Below are 15,667 nucleotides of genomic sequence, written 5' to 3'. Positions count from 1 at the left end.
TTCATCGCTACTGTATTCAAATGCTAACAGAGCTTCACCAGAGCAAAACCAGCTGTTTCATTCCAGGCTCTGTATGATGTAAATAGGAGAAGAATGATGAGTAGAATGAGGATCCACTGCCATGGCTGCTGCCCTGGGGTGTAACTTAAATTTGAGTAGTACCGTTGGGTTAATGGAAGCCCTGACACTGAGGAGCGATGAATTTAGTTTCAGTGATTCTGACATTAGAAAAGCAAAGTGTTCATTCTATTGATAGAAATATCATTACTTCCTCAAAAGAAACCTCTGCTTATGAAATGCAGCAACAAGAACATCTAAGAACTCTCTACCCGCCAGTTTAGAAAGCCATGGCTCCTATCACTGTATCAGCACAAACCTATCTTTCTGTTCTATTCCAGATGTCTGTGGATGTCATTTCAGAACATGGGCAAATAAATTAAGGTGGATCAGTATTCACTTCTGTTTGTCCCTCAAACCAAGCAAAAATTTCTGCCTCCATGGCTCACTGTTCTCTTAAAAGAGTGTCAGAATTACACCTGTTATCACTGCAGCTATATTATGGCTTGGTGTTCAGCTACCTCTGTTCTTATTTTCCATAATGCTACAGCATTCAACCCCTGCCTGCTTCCACCACCTTAAACAGGACACATCTGATCCTGGAAGGTAACAGGTCCAGACTTGGCACACTTCTGACAGGAAATGACCATAAGTACAAAGTTCTATCAGTATGAGCAGAGCAACCATTTTTAACCAACAAGCACTAGACCCCAAAAAACAAACAAAGCAACAACCTCATATGCCACTCCAGAGTTGCTGAGGAGGGCAGAAAGGGGAGTGGCACGTCAAGGACCTGCATGACACAAGAGGTTAGTAAGAAACATGAGGCAAGGGAATCTACAGATTAAAATAAATTAATTTCTGTCTCAAGTGTTTTGTATTTGCTGTCTTTTGACTAGTTACTATCTGTAATTAAAATATATTATGGACAGTAATACGATGTATGCTATTTTATATATAAAACCTAAAAGTATATGGTTAAATGACTGGAAAACTTCATAGTATAAAGCTTTTCTATTATGCTTCCTCTTATTAGCTATGTGATTCAGTGATTTACTACTATCATTACCTATGGTCCATGATATAAAACATATGGAAAAGACTTGTCTCATTAAGCTGCCAGGCCAGCAACTTATTGGTCTCATGATCATTGTGGTCTCTTGACCATAATGAAGGGAATATACACACCCCACCCCAAAACCTGTATTTTCTTACTGTTTGCACAGTGAAGAATAAAACATATCTTCCTCTATCTATAAACAACCACTTTGGAATTTCTCAGGTCAGATTAATGTTTAATATTAATCACATTAATTAACATTACTACTAAATATTTATTTGCAAATACAAACCTGAAAGGGATGAGAGGACTTACCTCTGTCCTTAACTTCCTCGCACTGCTCAGATCATTCTCTATCCTATCTGAAAATATAGAGCTCTTACAGAGACTGCAGTGACCTCTCACCTGCCTGACAGAAGCTCACTGACCAGATAATGCAGAGTAGCTGAAGGCAATTATTTATCTCCCCAATAACTCAGAATATGTCTGAATTGAGGATTATGCTATCAATACACCTGTTCTGGCAATGCCAATAGTTCATTTACCAGGCCTTTTAGTTCTATTAACTAGTGAAGACCTATAGCAACTAGAAAATACCTGAAGAAGTAAGTGCCGATGAAGCACAATGGCAATCTGCTGGAGAAGCTGTCATACAGTACTGAGAGAAAACACTCCATCCCCTTGTATACACAGAAGCAGGAAAATGCAAGTTAAGTTGAAGAGAAGGATTTAGGGACCTTTAAACTGCTACATCTGCTCCTCCTCTTTAGGCAGACATACTCATCACTGTAGGAGGTCTGGTAAAGCAAGTCAATTAAGCATTAACTCCAACTAGCCAAGTAATTACATGCTTTTATTTTGAGAAATATCCAAAGCATAAGAGCCTTACATCGCTCTCAGTGCATCTATCAAATTCCCACAACTTCTATTTTCTACCATAGGGGACAGCTGTTTCCTAAATTTGAATTAAAATGCTTGAGACTAAAAGGTGATTCCCAAAAGACATTCTGTCCCTTTTTGTCTAGGATAAGCATGCAGATCAAACCAGTTCTGATATTTATAAAAACTGCACATTTACAAGCAACAAGCAATTTCTGTTTCTCCTAAATTTTAATAGCATATTTAACTGCACCTGACACAAATCAGACTGTTATATTTGAACACTTTGCATGTAATATGCAGTCTGTCATGAAAATAAACATTTTGTCCTGAAGACCTCTTTCAACAGCCATCTCTGCTGTGAAATCTCTGAAAAAAACTAAACTGGGTTTATAGTGATGGATACTAGCTGAAGTGGGAACTATACCTTTCACTTCAAAAACATGTTAATTTTTATTTATTTTGATTGACCAGGGCAAACTGCAGACAGTAAAACTGTTCACTCTTGGTTACTTGACAGGGCATTTAAGTGTAATGTAATAACCTGTACAAAGCTCAATTGTTTTAAACATAAATACATTTGCAGGTTTTCTGCTCCTTCCTATCATGTTGGTAAGGTCCAGAGTTTGCACACTCCCCCCCATTAATTAATTTGAGATTATTTTTGTTAGTTCCCAGTTACATTGGTACTGCTAGCTTAGGAAACCAGAAGGAAAGACTTAGTTCAGTGGGAGTGCACTGGTAATTTGAAGCACTAGTATAAAGCCCTCTTCATCAGCAAGAGCTTGAAGTGAGAAGAAAAGTTTTTTGAATTAGCCATGTGCTTCCTGGAAGGTCCAATGTTGGCGATATTTATATAAAGGGTTAGGTAGAGGACAGAAACAAGCTGACAGTTTCCTTGTAGCTTCTCAGTTACCAAAAAAGGTCCATATTGCAGGGAGGAATTCTGCTTTTCCCATTTTGCTTCATCAACAGTTCTTGCTAAATCAGTCCAAATATATCTTGGGTTATGAGAGGTGGAAGTTCATAGACGTGACGGATTTTATTTTTTTTTTTAAATTAAGATATTCAGCTCTTTTTCTTCTTGACAGCCATAAAACCACACAAAATTCTCATAATGCCTAATTATTGCAAAAGAAATTATTTTGTTATTGTGGTGATGGGACATCTTTAAGAAAATATGAGAGAACGGTATATATATTCTCATCTGACTTCTTCGTATCTGAACATAATTTGAGTGGTCAAAATACAATATTAAAGAGCCTCAGAAAGTAATTTAGCCTAATAGTAATTTCTAAACAGAAACCTTCCTGTTGATTTGGTCACTTGTGGCATCCAAGACAACCTGTGGCATTCCAACAGAAGCTTGTGAGTACTCCAAGGTGGGCAAGACAGTCAAGATATTTTTCAAGAGAATGTGAAGTTTTTCCACAATGGTATTGTAAGCTAGAAGGATGCTACAGCAAGCAGGAAACAATTTATAAGGAACTCCAAACAGCTTAAAAAGAGGTGGCTGAGAATAAAGAGCTAAACTCAGGAAACTTCAAACAATCTTGATCCATGCTGGTGTCTTAACCTTCCCTCTGTATTCCCAGGGGGAAGGACTTTTCTTCCATAACTGAATATTATAGCTACTGCAAACATCATAAGGTAAAATGCATCTGAACTGATCTGGTTACGTTAAAAGAACATAATCTTTTGAGACAAACACATACCACATCAACAGCACAGCAAAGCAGATGCTAATGACGTGTTCAAGAAACCATGAAAACTTATTAGTGGTAAATGCAGAGTCTGAAGGATTAGAATGCAGATGAAAAGAAAAGCTTGAATAATTCAATTTAAAATTGAGTATCAAAGGACAGACAAGGTGAAAATGTATACCCATTTGAAATGGAACTGAGCTACTTCCCTGTTAAGAGTCCTTGACCATGTTGCCAAATGCCCTAATATTGTATTAAATAAATAGCATTTAGTCTGAAATTTCTCCTTCCTTCCATTAAATAAAAGAATACATATGCCTCACACTATGCTCAAAGTTAGTAAAACTACTATTTCAAAAACTCTTACAGAAGATAATGAATGCTTGTAGTTTAAATTACAGTCCTCATGCAGGCTTCTCATTCAATCTGAATTTTCAGGCATCCCCCTGGAAGACCTTCAACAAGCTACTGACAATGAGAGAGTAAAAATTTTAAGAATGTCAGTATGATCTCTGACGGCCGCAGATGCAGAGTAGGTGGCAGGTACAGAATCCATTGCCAATCTCAGCTTCCTTATGAAAAGAAATAATTGTATTGTGCCAGGGACATCTACTAAAATTCAGAGCAACTGGAACAGTATGAACTCCACAGAGAAAAGCAGAAATGAAGGTAATGCAGTGGATACAAGATAGTTCCATCACCACCATCAATGGTGCAAATGCTGCAGTCAGATGGGTAAATTTAGGACCCCTTTGAAGTTTTCTGCTATGCCCCTCTCTGTAGTGGTATGTATGCACTACTAACATGTATCAGTCACACAGGTCTCCCCCTCTGTACAGGTACTGTCTGTCTTCACAGATGTGCCAGCTTCAAATGACATTCACAGCACAAGTAAGGAGGTCATCAGAGCCATATATAACTATTTGACAAAAATATCTCACAGTTGTGGTAAGGTTAGATGGGGTTTTTTTGTTTGTTTGGGGGGATACATATTAGCACAGACCTTAGCTTTGTACAAAAAATATGCAAAACAGAAGGTAAAATTAAAAAAAACGCATACACATAAATCTAACTTATGTAGATGACAATCCTTTGCCCATTGCTAACAGTCCTGTCCAGTGTTTAAAGGAAAGAAAGGTACATTTATACTTGATTCTAAAATGAAAGTCACAACTTCCAGATTTCACTTCTCATTTCCTCAGTGAAAAAGATGGGATGAAGACTATATCAAAAAAGATTAATAAAGCTGAATAAAGATGTAAGGAAGAAGTTCTTCAGTGTGAGGGTGGTGAGACACTGGCACAGGTTGCCCAGAGAAGCTGTGGCTCCCCCCTCCCTGGAGGTGTCCAAGGCCAGGTTGGATGGAGCTCTGAGCAACCTGGTCTAGTGGAAGGTGTCCCTGCCCATGGCAGGGGGGGTGGAACTGGATGATCTTTAACTTCCCTTCCAACCCAAACCATTCTATGATTCTATGACTATGACAGATAGATTAGATTTTACTCTGAGAATATAACTGAATAAACATTACCAGGAAACACTGGGAAATCATTAATGGGATTTTTAAATTAGTGAAGTTGATAATGCAACAACACAACAAAGACTGGTCACTGGCTGAATGCAACAAAGCTAAGCACACTCTACATGCACAACAGGGTGAAGATATTTTTTAAAGGATGTTCAAAATAAAGATTTAGTTGTATGGCTTAGCCATACAGAAAATGACCTGATTTTCAAGAGTGATAACCAGGTATCTCCTAAAACACATCTAATGAAAATCAAAATTTAAAAGTAAGCATAATTTTTGAAAGAATGGAACATAAGTTCTCGAGTGACTGATACCTCTTGGCAGAATTTATTAGTAACTCTTCCCTAAAATGTAGCATACACAAATATGTGCACTAACTATATTTATATTTTTACTATCCATAGCCAGAAAATTAAGACAGCATAAAATATGTACAAAGAAAGTTGGCCAAATTTTATTCCTTTATTCTCCCATAAAATTAACTTGAAATAACCATTGGCAACAGATTTGAATGACTGAGTGAAATTCAAATGAATACATTGAGAAATTGCATCTCAGGAGCAACTCAAAACAGTCTGTGACATGCTTCATTGAAATGGATTTGCTTTACAGTGATGTATGCTATTTCAGTCTGATGTTACAGTTAAGCCTTCCATTTACCTTTGCATACAGTTTTGAAAACACACAGCATGGCATGCAATAATTAAATATTATTGCCAACACAATACTAGTCTCACTTGAAAGTGATGGTTCCATATCGTAGTCACAGTTGTTACCACTAACCCACAGATCAGGAGTCTTTTGACATATGCTTGTATTTTCAGGACAGGCAGAATTTCTTCAGCTGCTCTCATTATACAGATGCCTAATGCATAGCTGCCACTTCCCACATTGAAAATTTAAGAGAGTATGAATAAAATACCAAGTGAGCTCCTACATTCCTTCCATGCAGTCTGAAGAGAAATAAACACAAACAAAATTGATAGAAAAAGCTGTCAAAAAGGTGGAAGTAGAGCTAACACAATAGGCTCTGTTTCTCCTTTGAGGCTAGAGGACTCTTCCAATGGCAGTAATTATATGCTGCAAGGGTTTTGCAGGGCTTCCAGGCATGTGTTTGTTGGGAGAGAACCAGTAAGCTGATATACTACTGTAGGCTTCATTCCAAGAAACATGTGCACAAAAACCTAGTATCTCTTCATATTAAAATAATATCCCACTGAAATGTAGATTTCCAAGGAGACTCTAGGTAACTGCAGGCCCTGTCCTTTTCCTCTGTTCAACTGCTGCTGTATAAACACTACTCAGTCATGTCCTAGACATCACACAACTTCACATTACTACTAAGAGAAACCCAGTTATTGAACATAATTAACCTGCATGTTTTCTATTCATACAGAATTTAGCTAATTTGTAGTGCTTAATTCATTTTACAGTTAATAAATGTGTCTCAAAATTTCTTGCAATTCTGTACAACTTGAAACAAAACACTGAGTTTGATGCACTCGGTGCAACAGAAATACTAGAAGGGAGTTACTAGTCAGCGTGCTTGGATTCAAAATGAAAATACACCTTGTGCAAAGACACTCCTATTCAAGCAAAGTGGTGAAGACCTGCAACAGGTCTCCTTGAGAAGACCTACCATGCTCTCAGGCATTCAGATATGTGTCCTTTCTCCCATCATTAAAAAATGTATTTTCAAGTCAGAAAAGCTCTTGGTGGGAAGCCTTCTGCTCTCAGGGTTGGCGCTACAAATAATACTTAAAACCAAAACCAAAAAACCTTCCCTCAGTCACATACTCAGCTGGCCTCTGCCAACTTACTTTCACTTTAAAAATGTCTCTACAAATTAACATGCAGTTCACCTTATGGTCAAAGTGTCCAAACCTGTGCAAAAGATGTACGTTGAAGCTCTGTAGAATAACTACCAATAATGTACAAAATTATATTCCTAACGCCTTAGGTTATACTGACCTCTACAGATGGTAAATTAAAAGATTTATTACTAAATTTGAATTGGGTTTCCTCATATATTCTCTTCAGATAATCTTTGATTAAGCCTAGAATTTTTGTATCATTTCCTTTCAATTTATTTCATTATTAACACTTTAATCCTTTAGGTTTGGCTACTCCAAGTCAGAGCATTAAAAATTAAGACTGCTTGTTCTAAAATTCAATGATTATTTATTTATTTTTCCAAGAACAATCCAGATTTATGTATCCAAACTGGATCACCCTGCACAAATTACATCACCCTCTTCCTCAGCCCCCTAATTGCATTACCTTAGCTATCAAAACATAAATGTTGTACTTCATCAGAAGAATATACAAAGCTAGAGTTAATTTTCTTCCTCAAGATTTTATTTGGTTTCTATTGTTTGGAGGGAATATAGATGTTAAATAGTATCAGCCCTGGTATCATCCCTGAGGCTGCTGCTCATTAACTAAACTGATTAATCAGTCCTCAGTCCTCTTCTATGGTGGGTACTACCCACCCTTCCCCAAATTCTACCAGTAGCCACAGAGACCATGTCACTGAAGTCTAAGGCAAAGATGTTAAGTACCTCAGCTTTCATCCAAAATCACAGAATCATTTAGGTTGGAAAAGACCTTTAAGATCATTGAGACCAACCCTAAACCTAACACTTGCCAAGTCCACCACTAAACCACATCCCTAAGTGCCACATCTACATATCTTTTAAATAACTTGAGGGATGGTGTCTGCACCACTTCCCTGGGCAGCCTGTTCCAGTGCTTAACAACCCTTTCAGTGAAGAAATTGTTCCTAATATCCAATCTAAAACTCCCATGGTGCAACTTGAGGTTGTTTCCTCTTGTTACTGGGGAGAAGATACTGACCCCCACCTCGCTACAACCTCCTTTCAGGTAGTTGTAGAAAGCAATAAGGTCTCCCCTCAGCCTCCTTTTCTTCAGGCTAATCAACCCCAGTTCCCTCAGCCGCTCCTGGTAAGACTTGTGCTCTAGACCCTTCACCAGCTTCATTCCTCTTCTTTGGACACTCTCCAGCACCTCAATGTCTTTTTGTAGTGAGGGGCCCAAAACTGAGCATGGTATTCAAGGTGCAGCCTCACCAGTGCCGAGTACAGGGGGACGATCACTTTCCTAGTCCTGCTGGCCGCACTGATACAAGCCAGCATGCTGTTGGCCTTCTTGGCTACATGAGCACACTGCTGGCTGATATTCAGCAGGTTGTTGACCAACACCCAGGGTCCTTTTCCACCAGGGACCTTTCCAGCCACTCTTCTTCAAGCCTGTAGATTCACATGGGATTGTTGTGACCCAAGTGCAGGACCCGGCGCTGAGCATTGTTGATACAATTTTATACAATTGTCATACAATTGGCCTCAGCCCATCGCTCCAGCCTGTCCAGATCCCTCTGTAGAGCCTCCCTACCTTCAAGCAGATCAACAGTCCCACCCAACTTGGTGTCCTCTGCAAATCTACTGAGGGTGCACTTGATCCCCTCGTCCAGATCATTGATCAAAGGTATTAAACAGAACTGACCCCAATATTGAGCCCCAGGAAACACCACTTGTGACTGGCCACCAACTGGATTTAACCCCATTCACCACCAGTCTTTAGGTCCAGTCATCCAGCCAATTTTTTACCCAGTAAACAGTACATCCATCCAAGCCCTGAGCAGCCAGTTTCTCCAGCAGAAGGCTGTGGGAAATGGTGTCAAAGGCTTTACTAAAGTCTAGGTAAACAACAGCCACAGCCTTACCTTTATCCTCTAAGCAGATCACCTTGTCATAGAAGATCAAGTTAGTCAAGCAGGACTTGCCTTTCATAAACCCATGCTGACTGGGCCTGATCACCTTGTTGTCCTGTACATGTGATGGCACTCAAGATGGTCTGCTCCATAACCTCCCCCAGCACTGAGGTCAGACTGACAGGCCTGTAGTTCCCTGGGATCCTCCTTCCAGCCCTTCTTGTAGATGGTTGTCACATTTGCTAAACTCCAGTCAACTGTTAGCCAGGACTGCTGATAATTGATGGGAAGTGGCTTGGTGAGCACTCTACCAGCTCCCTCAGTACCCTTGGGTGGATCCCATCTGGCCCCACAGACTTGTGTGTGTCTAAGTGGTGTAGCAGGTGGATTATGGGGTCTTCATTCTGCTCCTCATCCCTGTCTTCCCACTCAGGGGGCTGAGTACCCTGAGAACAATTGGTCTTACTATTAAAGACTGAGACAAAGAAGGCATTAAGTACCTCAGCCTTCTCCTCATCCGTTGTCATGGTGTTTCCCCCTGCATCCACTAAAGGATGGAGATTCTCCTTAGCCCTCCTTTCACTGCTGATGTATTTATAGAAACGTTTTTTATTGTCTTTTATGGCAGTAGCCGAATTAAGTTCTAGTTGGGCTTTGGCCCTTCTCATTTTGTCATGCATAACCTTGCAACATCCTTGTAGTCTTCCTATGTTAACGTCTCATTAATGACATGCTTCATAGTTACACTTTTTACCTGTAATAAATTTTTGCCTACTGAAATGTGATGTCACAGACATTTCATCCATTCTGCTCTTTCAGATTCGTCAACTTCCAGCTGCAGGGCTCCTCCACCAGTGTTTCAATGGTTCTTCTGCTGGTACAGCATGTCAACTATCCATAGTTATATTATTTGTGCTTTTTAATGGCTAAGGGATGTTCAGAAACACAGATTAAGAAGACAGAGGACCTGGTGTCACAGGGGAACATTTCAGAAGTTCCGGTGTTTTGTTTTGACCTATGCTCAGCCTCTGATATCTGTCACGACAGCACCCAGAGTCAGATACCTTCCATTAGAAAGCCTGTAGAAAATAAAGGTGTACTTCGTAGTAAGGTATAGCCACCAGAAGGGCAGCAGAAACTGATTCATAAAATGATTCTATTCTGAGGGTCTCAAAAAGTCACCAGGAGAAAGGAACTACAAACAAAGCAAGTACAGGCAGAGATGTGCAGTCAATCCCACAACCTTTAAAATCCCAAGTGAGACAATTTAAACTGCCACAGGAGCCAGGATTGCTGCTACAGTGCATGCTCATGCTGCTGCTCTGCAGATGCAGTGAAGTTGCCCTGCTAGCAACAGTTTCTGACGGTACCTTGAGAGACACAGATAGGTCAGATACTGTGTTCTTCACTCACAAAGTGAAACATGGCTCCATCCATGGGCTCCCATCTGTTCTGGCCTGTCTGCCCTACTCCATGGCCATGTCTTCAGTGTTTCTCTTCCACCTTTCTTGGCCACCTTCCCCCAGCTGCACTCTGTTTCCAGGGGCTCCTCAGAAATTTGCCACCTTCTTCTCCTTTCCCTCCCCAGAAACCCTCTTGTTAGTTGGAGAAATACCAAAGAAAGGAAAACAAAAAGCCATTAAGGAGTAGTGCTTAATGGAATAAAACTACCAGTAAATGCCAGTGTTTAGGAAGTAACTTCTGCCTAAGCAAACAACAATGTTTACTGCATGTGCTTAAAATATTCTCACCCTCTTCTTCCTTTGCTCACAGGATTTTCCTCTCCATTAGAAATTAGCAGATAAGAGCAAAGAAAGGGCTGTAATTATTGCAATGAGGCTTCCTTAGCTCAGTTCCTAATAATAAGCAAGTGCTAGTAAATACACACATGCATGCACTAGGGCTCAAGTGTTATCAAGCTCTTATAGGACACGAAGGATAGCTTCATGATGGCACTTATTCAAAACACAAAATTTAAGAGTTATTACTTGCCTCTGAAATAACAGTGAATACCATCAACCCAAGAACCCAAAAGCTACAGCTTATAAGAAATACTTAAACCAAGCCTATATGCAAAGTGAAAAATTTTACAATAAAATACAGCTTGAAGTTTCCTTACACTATGAGCTTTCAGCAAAGTCAATCTTTGTGTCACTCCACACAAATCTTGTGACTGAAAGAAGATGCATCTCACTCATAATTCAACTTGATTGACAAAAACATACAATCTTATTTACAGGAAAAGCAGGAAGATCTGAATGTCTGCATGCTGGTTAGTTCTGTTTTAAAAATCTGTACTGTAGTAATATGACATCAGTAAAGCGGATTAAGAATCATCTGACCAATGGATCTCAAAACAGAGTAACCAAAGGAAAATGATTACTGACTGGAAAGGCTCCTGGCTGGATTTATGGACTATCATCAGGCATACTTACTCACAAGTAAATACAAATTCATGGCAAAATAAATTTGCAGACAGCCAAAGGTTAATAAGAGTGGCAAATGAGGACAGCAAAAAGTCACAGGGACTGCTGTGGTGTACACTAGTAAAAAGGTACACCTCAAAGGTAATAAAAAGACAAATAAAAGCTTCCCAAAGTTGTATTTTACACTTTCATGTTCTGAAAATGTACCTGTAATTCAGAAATTTGGTGCTGCACAGAATGGAGAGACATCTTCGAAGTAAAATAAGCAATTCCAGATATGGAAAATAATGCCCTTGATATGGATGCAAAACTAAAATCAGCATCTTCTAGAGAACATAAAACACTGAAGGAAGGAATATATAAATCTACACAGTTTTGAGAAAAATGTAGAATCATACAATGGTTTGGGTTGGATGGGATCTTAAAGATCATCTAGTTCCAACCCCCCTGCCATGGGCAGGGACACCTTTCACTAGACCAGGTTGCTCAAAGCCCCGTCCAGCCTGGCCTTGGACACTGCCAGGGAGGGGGCAGCCACAGCTTCTCTGGGCAACCTGTTCCAGTGCCTCACCACCCTCACAGTGATGAACTTTTTCCTCATATCTAATCTAAAAGCTACCTGATTTCAGTTTAAAACGATTACCCCTTATCCTATCACTACATGCTCTGGTAAAAAATCCCTCTCCATCTTTCCTGTAGGTGCCCTTTAGGAACTGGAAGGCCACTCTAAGGTCTCCCCAGAGCCTTCTCTTCTCCAGGCTGAACAACCCCAACTCTCTCAGCCTGTCCTCACAGGGGAGGTGCTCCAGCCCCCTGATCATCTTCATGGCCTCCTCTAAACCCGCTCCAGCAGGTCCATGTCCTTCTTATGTTGGGGGCCCCAGAACTGGACACAGGACTCTACGTGGGGTCTCATGAGAGCACAGTAGAGGGGCAGAATCTGCTCCCTCAACCTGCTGGCCACACTTTTCATGATACAGCCCAGGATAGGGTTGGCTTGTTGAGCTTCTTGTCAACCAACCATCCTTCTCCTCAGGGTTGCTCTCAATCCATTCATCTCCCAGTCTGTATTTGTGCCTGAGATTGCCCCCACCCATGTGCAGGACCTTGCACTTGGCCTTGCTGAGCTTCATGAGGTTTGCAAGGACCTACTTCTCTGGATGGCACATCCCTTCCCTCCAGCGTGTCGACCACACCACACAGCTTGGTGTCATCAGTAAACTTTCTGAGGGTGCACTCAATCCCACTGTCAGTGTCTCCAACAAAGACATTAAACAGTGCCAGTGCCAACACTGACCCCTGAGGAACACCACTTGTCACTGCTCTCCACTTGGACATTGAGCCACTGACTGCAACTCTTTGAATGCGACCATCCAGCCAATTCCTTATCCACTGAGTGGTCCATCTGTGAAATCCACGTCTCTCCAATGTAGAGACAAGGACATCATGTGGGAGAGTGTTAAATGCTTTGCACAAGTCCAGGTAGATGATGTCAATTGCTCTTCCCTTACCCACCAATGCTGTAACCACATCATAGAAGGCCACCAAATTCATCAGGCTTGATTTGCCCTTAGTGAAGCCATGTTGGCTGTCACCAATCACCTCCTTATTTTCCATGTGCCTTAGCACAGAATCCAGGAGGATCCACTCCATGATCTTGCCAGACAGAAGTGAGACTTACTGGCCTGTAGTTCCCTGGGTCTTCTTTTTTTTCCGTTTTTAAAAAATGGGGGTTATGTTTCCCTTTTTCCAGTCAGTGGGACCTCCACTGAACTGTCACGACTTCTCAGATATGGTGGATAGTGGCTTAGCCACTTAATCTGCCAGTTCCCTCAGGACCCGCTGTGCTGGGTTTGCGTGGCAGGGTTTTCGCAGCAGGGGACGGTGTTACAGCGGTGGCCCCCTGTGAGAAGCTTCTTGAAAGCTCCTCTGGTTCCAAGTCAGACCCACCTTTGGGCAAGGCCAGGCCAATTAGCTGTACCTCTGCAACAATATATTTAAAAAGGAAAACCTGAGGGAGAGAAGACTGATGAGGAGGTGTTACAAGAAGGACACCTGTGCAAACACTGAGGTCAGTGGAAGGAAGGAGGAGAAAGGGGGGGGAGTTGCACATGAGCAGAAAGCCCCCCCGACACCCATGGAGGTCACCAGAGGAGCAGAGATTTGCCTGCAGCCTGTGGAAGACCACTGGGATTGTATGGGAAGCTCTCATTGTTGTCGTTCAGCACTGGGAGAACTGCAGCATGTGGAGGTGACCCATGCTGGAGCATCTCAAGAATAATTCATCCTGTGGGGAGGACTCACAACAGGGAGTTTGTGGAGGATTGTCTCCTGTGAGAGGGACACCATGTGGAGCAGGGGGAAGAATGCAGAAGACTGCTTCCCCGCTGCAGTGGAGGAAGAACTGGTGGACTGACTGCACCCCCTATCCCCTGCCCACTGCACTGCTGAGGGAGGTATGGGGAACAAAACTGAGCCTGGGAAAAAGTGAAGGGTGGGGGAGGTGTTTTAAGCTATGGTAAGCTTAAAGTCTGTTAACTGTTGCTTTTGTTAGTGTTTGAATTAGAATCATCGATCCTTGGGATCACTGAGTCCAACCATCAGCCCTACTCTACAAAGTTCTCCCCTACACCATATCCCCCAACATCTCATCTAAATGACCCTTAAACACATCCAGGAATGGTGACTCCACCACCTCCCTGGGCAGCCTATTCCACTGTCTGACCACTCTTTCTGTGAAAAATTTTTTTCTAATGTCCAGTCTACACCTCTCGTGTTGCAGTTTAAAGCCATTCCCTCTTGTTCTGTCACTAAACACCTGTAAGAAGAGACCAGCACCAACCTCTCTACAATGTCCTTTCAGGTAGGTGTAGAGAGTGATGAGGTCTCCCCTCAGCCTTCTCTTCCTCAAACTAAACACTCCCAGCTCCTTCAATCGCTCCTCATAGGATTTGTTCTCCAGGCCCTTCACCAGCTTCGTTGCCCTCCTCTGTACTCACTCCAGCACCTCGATATCTCTCTTGTATTGAGGTGCCCAGAACTGGACACAATACTCCAGGTGTGGCCTCACCAGTGCAGAGTACAGGGGGACTATCACCTCCCTACTTCTGCTGGTCACACTATTTCTAATACAAGCCAGGATGCTGTTGGCTTTCTTGGCCACCTGGGCACACTGTTGGCTCATGTTCAGCTGCTTGTCAATTAGAACCCCCAGATCCTTCTCTTCCACACAGCTCTCCAGCCACACCTCCCCAAGCCTGTAGTGATGCAAGGGGTTGTTGTGGCCCAAGTGCAGGACCTGGCACTTGGCCTTGTGGAAGCTCATCCTGTTAACGTTGGCCCACCGATCCAATCTATCCAAGTGTCTCTGTAGTGCCTCCCTATCTTCATGCAGATCGACACTCCCGCTTAACTTGGTGTCATCTGCGAACTTACTGATGATACCCTCTATGTCCTTATCAAGATCATCAATAAAGATGTTGAACAGAAATGGTCCCAACACCGAGCCCTGAGGAACACCACTTGTGACCAGTCGCCAGCTGGATTTAGCTCCATTGACCACCACTCTCTGGGACCGTCCATCCAGCCAGTGCTTGACCCAGCAGACCGTTCGCTCATCCAGGCCATGGGCAGCCAGTTTTTCTACAAGAATTCTGTAGGGAACTGTGTCGAATGTGTGATATTGTTTTGCTTCACCTAACAAGTCTGTCATTTGCCTGTCATCATTTAATGGTGAGCTATCCCTCCCTCTTATCTAGATTCCTGAGCCTTTTGATTCATTTTCTCCTTCCCAGCGTTCAGAGGGGGAGGGGGGAGGGGGGAGTAAACAGCTGCATGGTGTTCAGTTGCCCTCCGGGTTCAAACCACGACACCCACAGACACATCTCATCAGGTCCATGGACTTGTGCACCTTCAGGTTCCTCAGATGGTCTTGAACCTGATCTTTTCCTACAGTGGGCAGGTCTTCACTCTCCCAGTCCCCGCATTTGTCTTCTGCAACTTGGACAGTGTGGCTGGAGCCCTTGCCAGTGAAAACTGAGGCAAAAAAAGTCACTGAGTACCTCAGCCTTCTCCGTATCCTGGGCAACCAGGTCTCCTGCTTCCTTCTGGAGATGGCCCACATTTTCCCTAGTCTTTCTTTTATCACCAACATACCTATAAAAGCTTTTCTTGTTGCCCTTGATGTCCCTGACCAGATTTAGTTCAAACAGGGCTTTGGCCTTCCTAATCTTATCCCCTGGCTGCTCGGACAATTTCTCTGTATTCCTTCCAGGCTACCTGTCCTTG

At 42.2% G+C, this 15,667-nt stretch overlaps 1 protein-coding gene across 2 annotated transcripts in view; it reads right to left on the bottom strand.

Moving 5' to 3' along the window:
• Nucleotides 1-15,667, bottom strand: part of OXCT1 (3-oxoacid CoA-transferase 1) — a 100,135-nt gene that overhangs the window by 18,574 nt on the left and 65,894 nt on the right. The window lies entirely within an intron of this gene.

Source organism: Strix uralensis, chromosome Z, assembly GCF_047716275.1.
Source record: "Strix uralensis isolate ZFMK-TIS-50842 chromosome Z, bStrUra1, whole genome shotgun sequence".
In the NCBI taxonomy this organism is placed as follows: Eukaryota; Metazoa; Chordata; class Aves; order Strigiformes; family Strigidae; genus Strix; species Strix uralensis.
The sequence above is the reverse complement of the archived record's forward strand: the minus strand, read 5'-3'. Positions and strand labels throughout refer to the sequence as shown.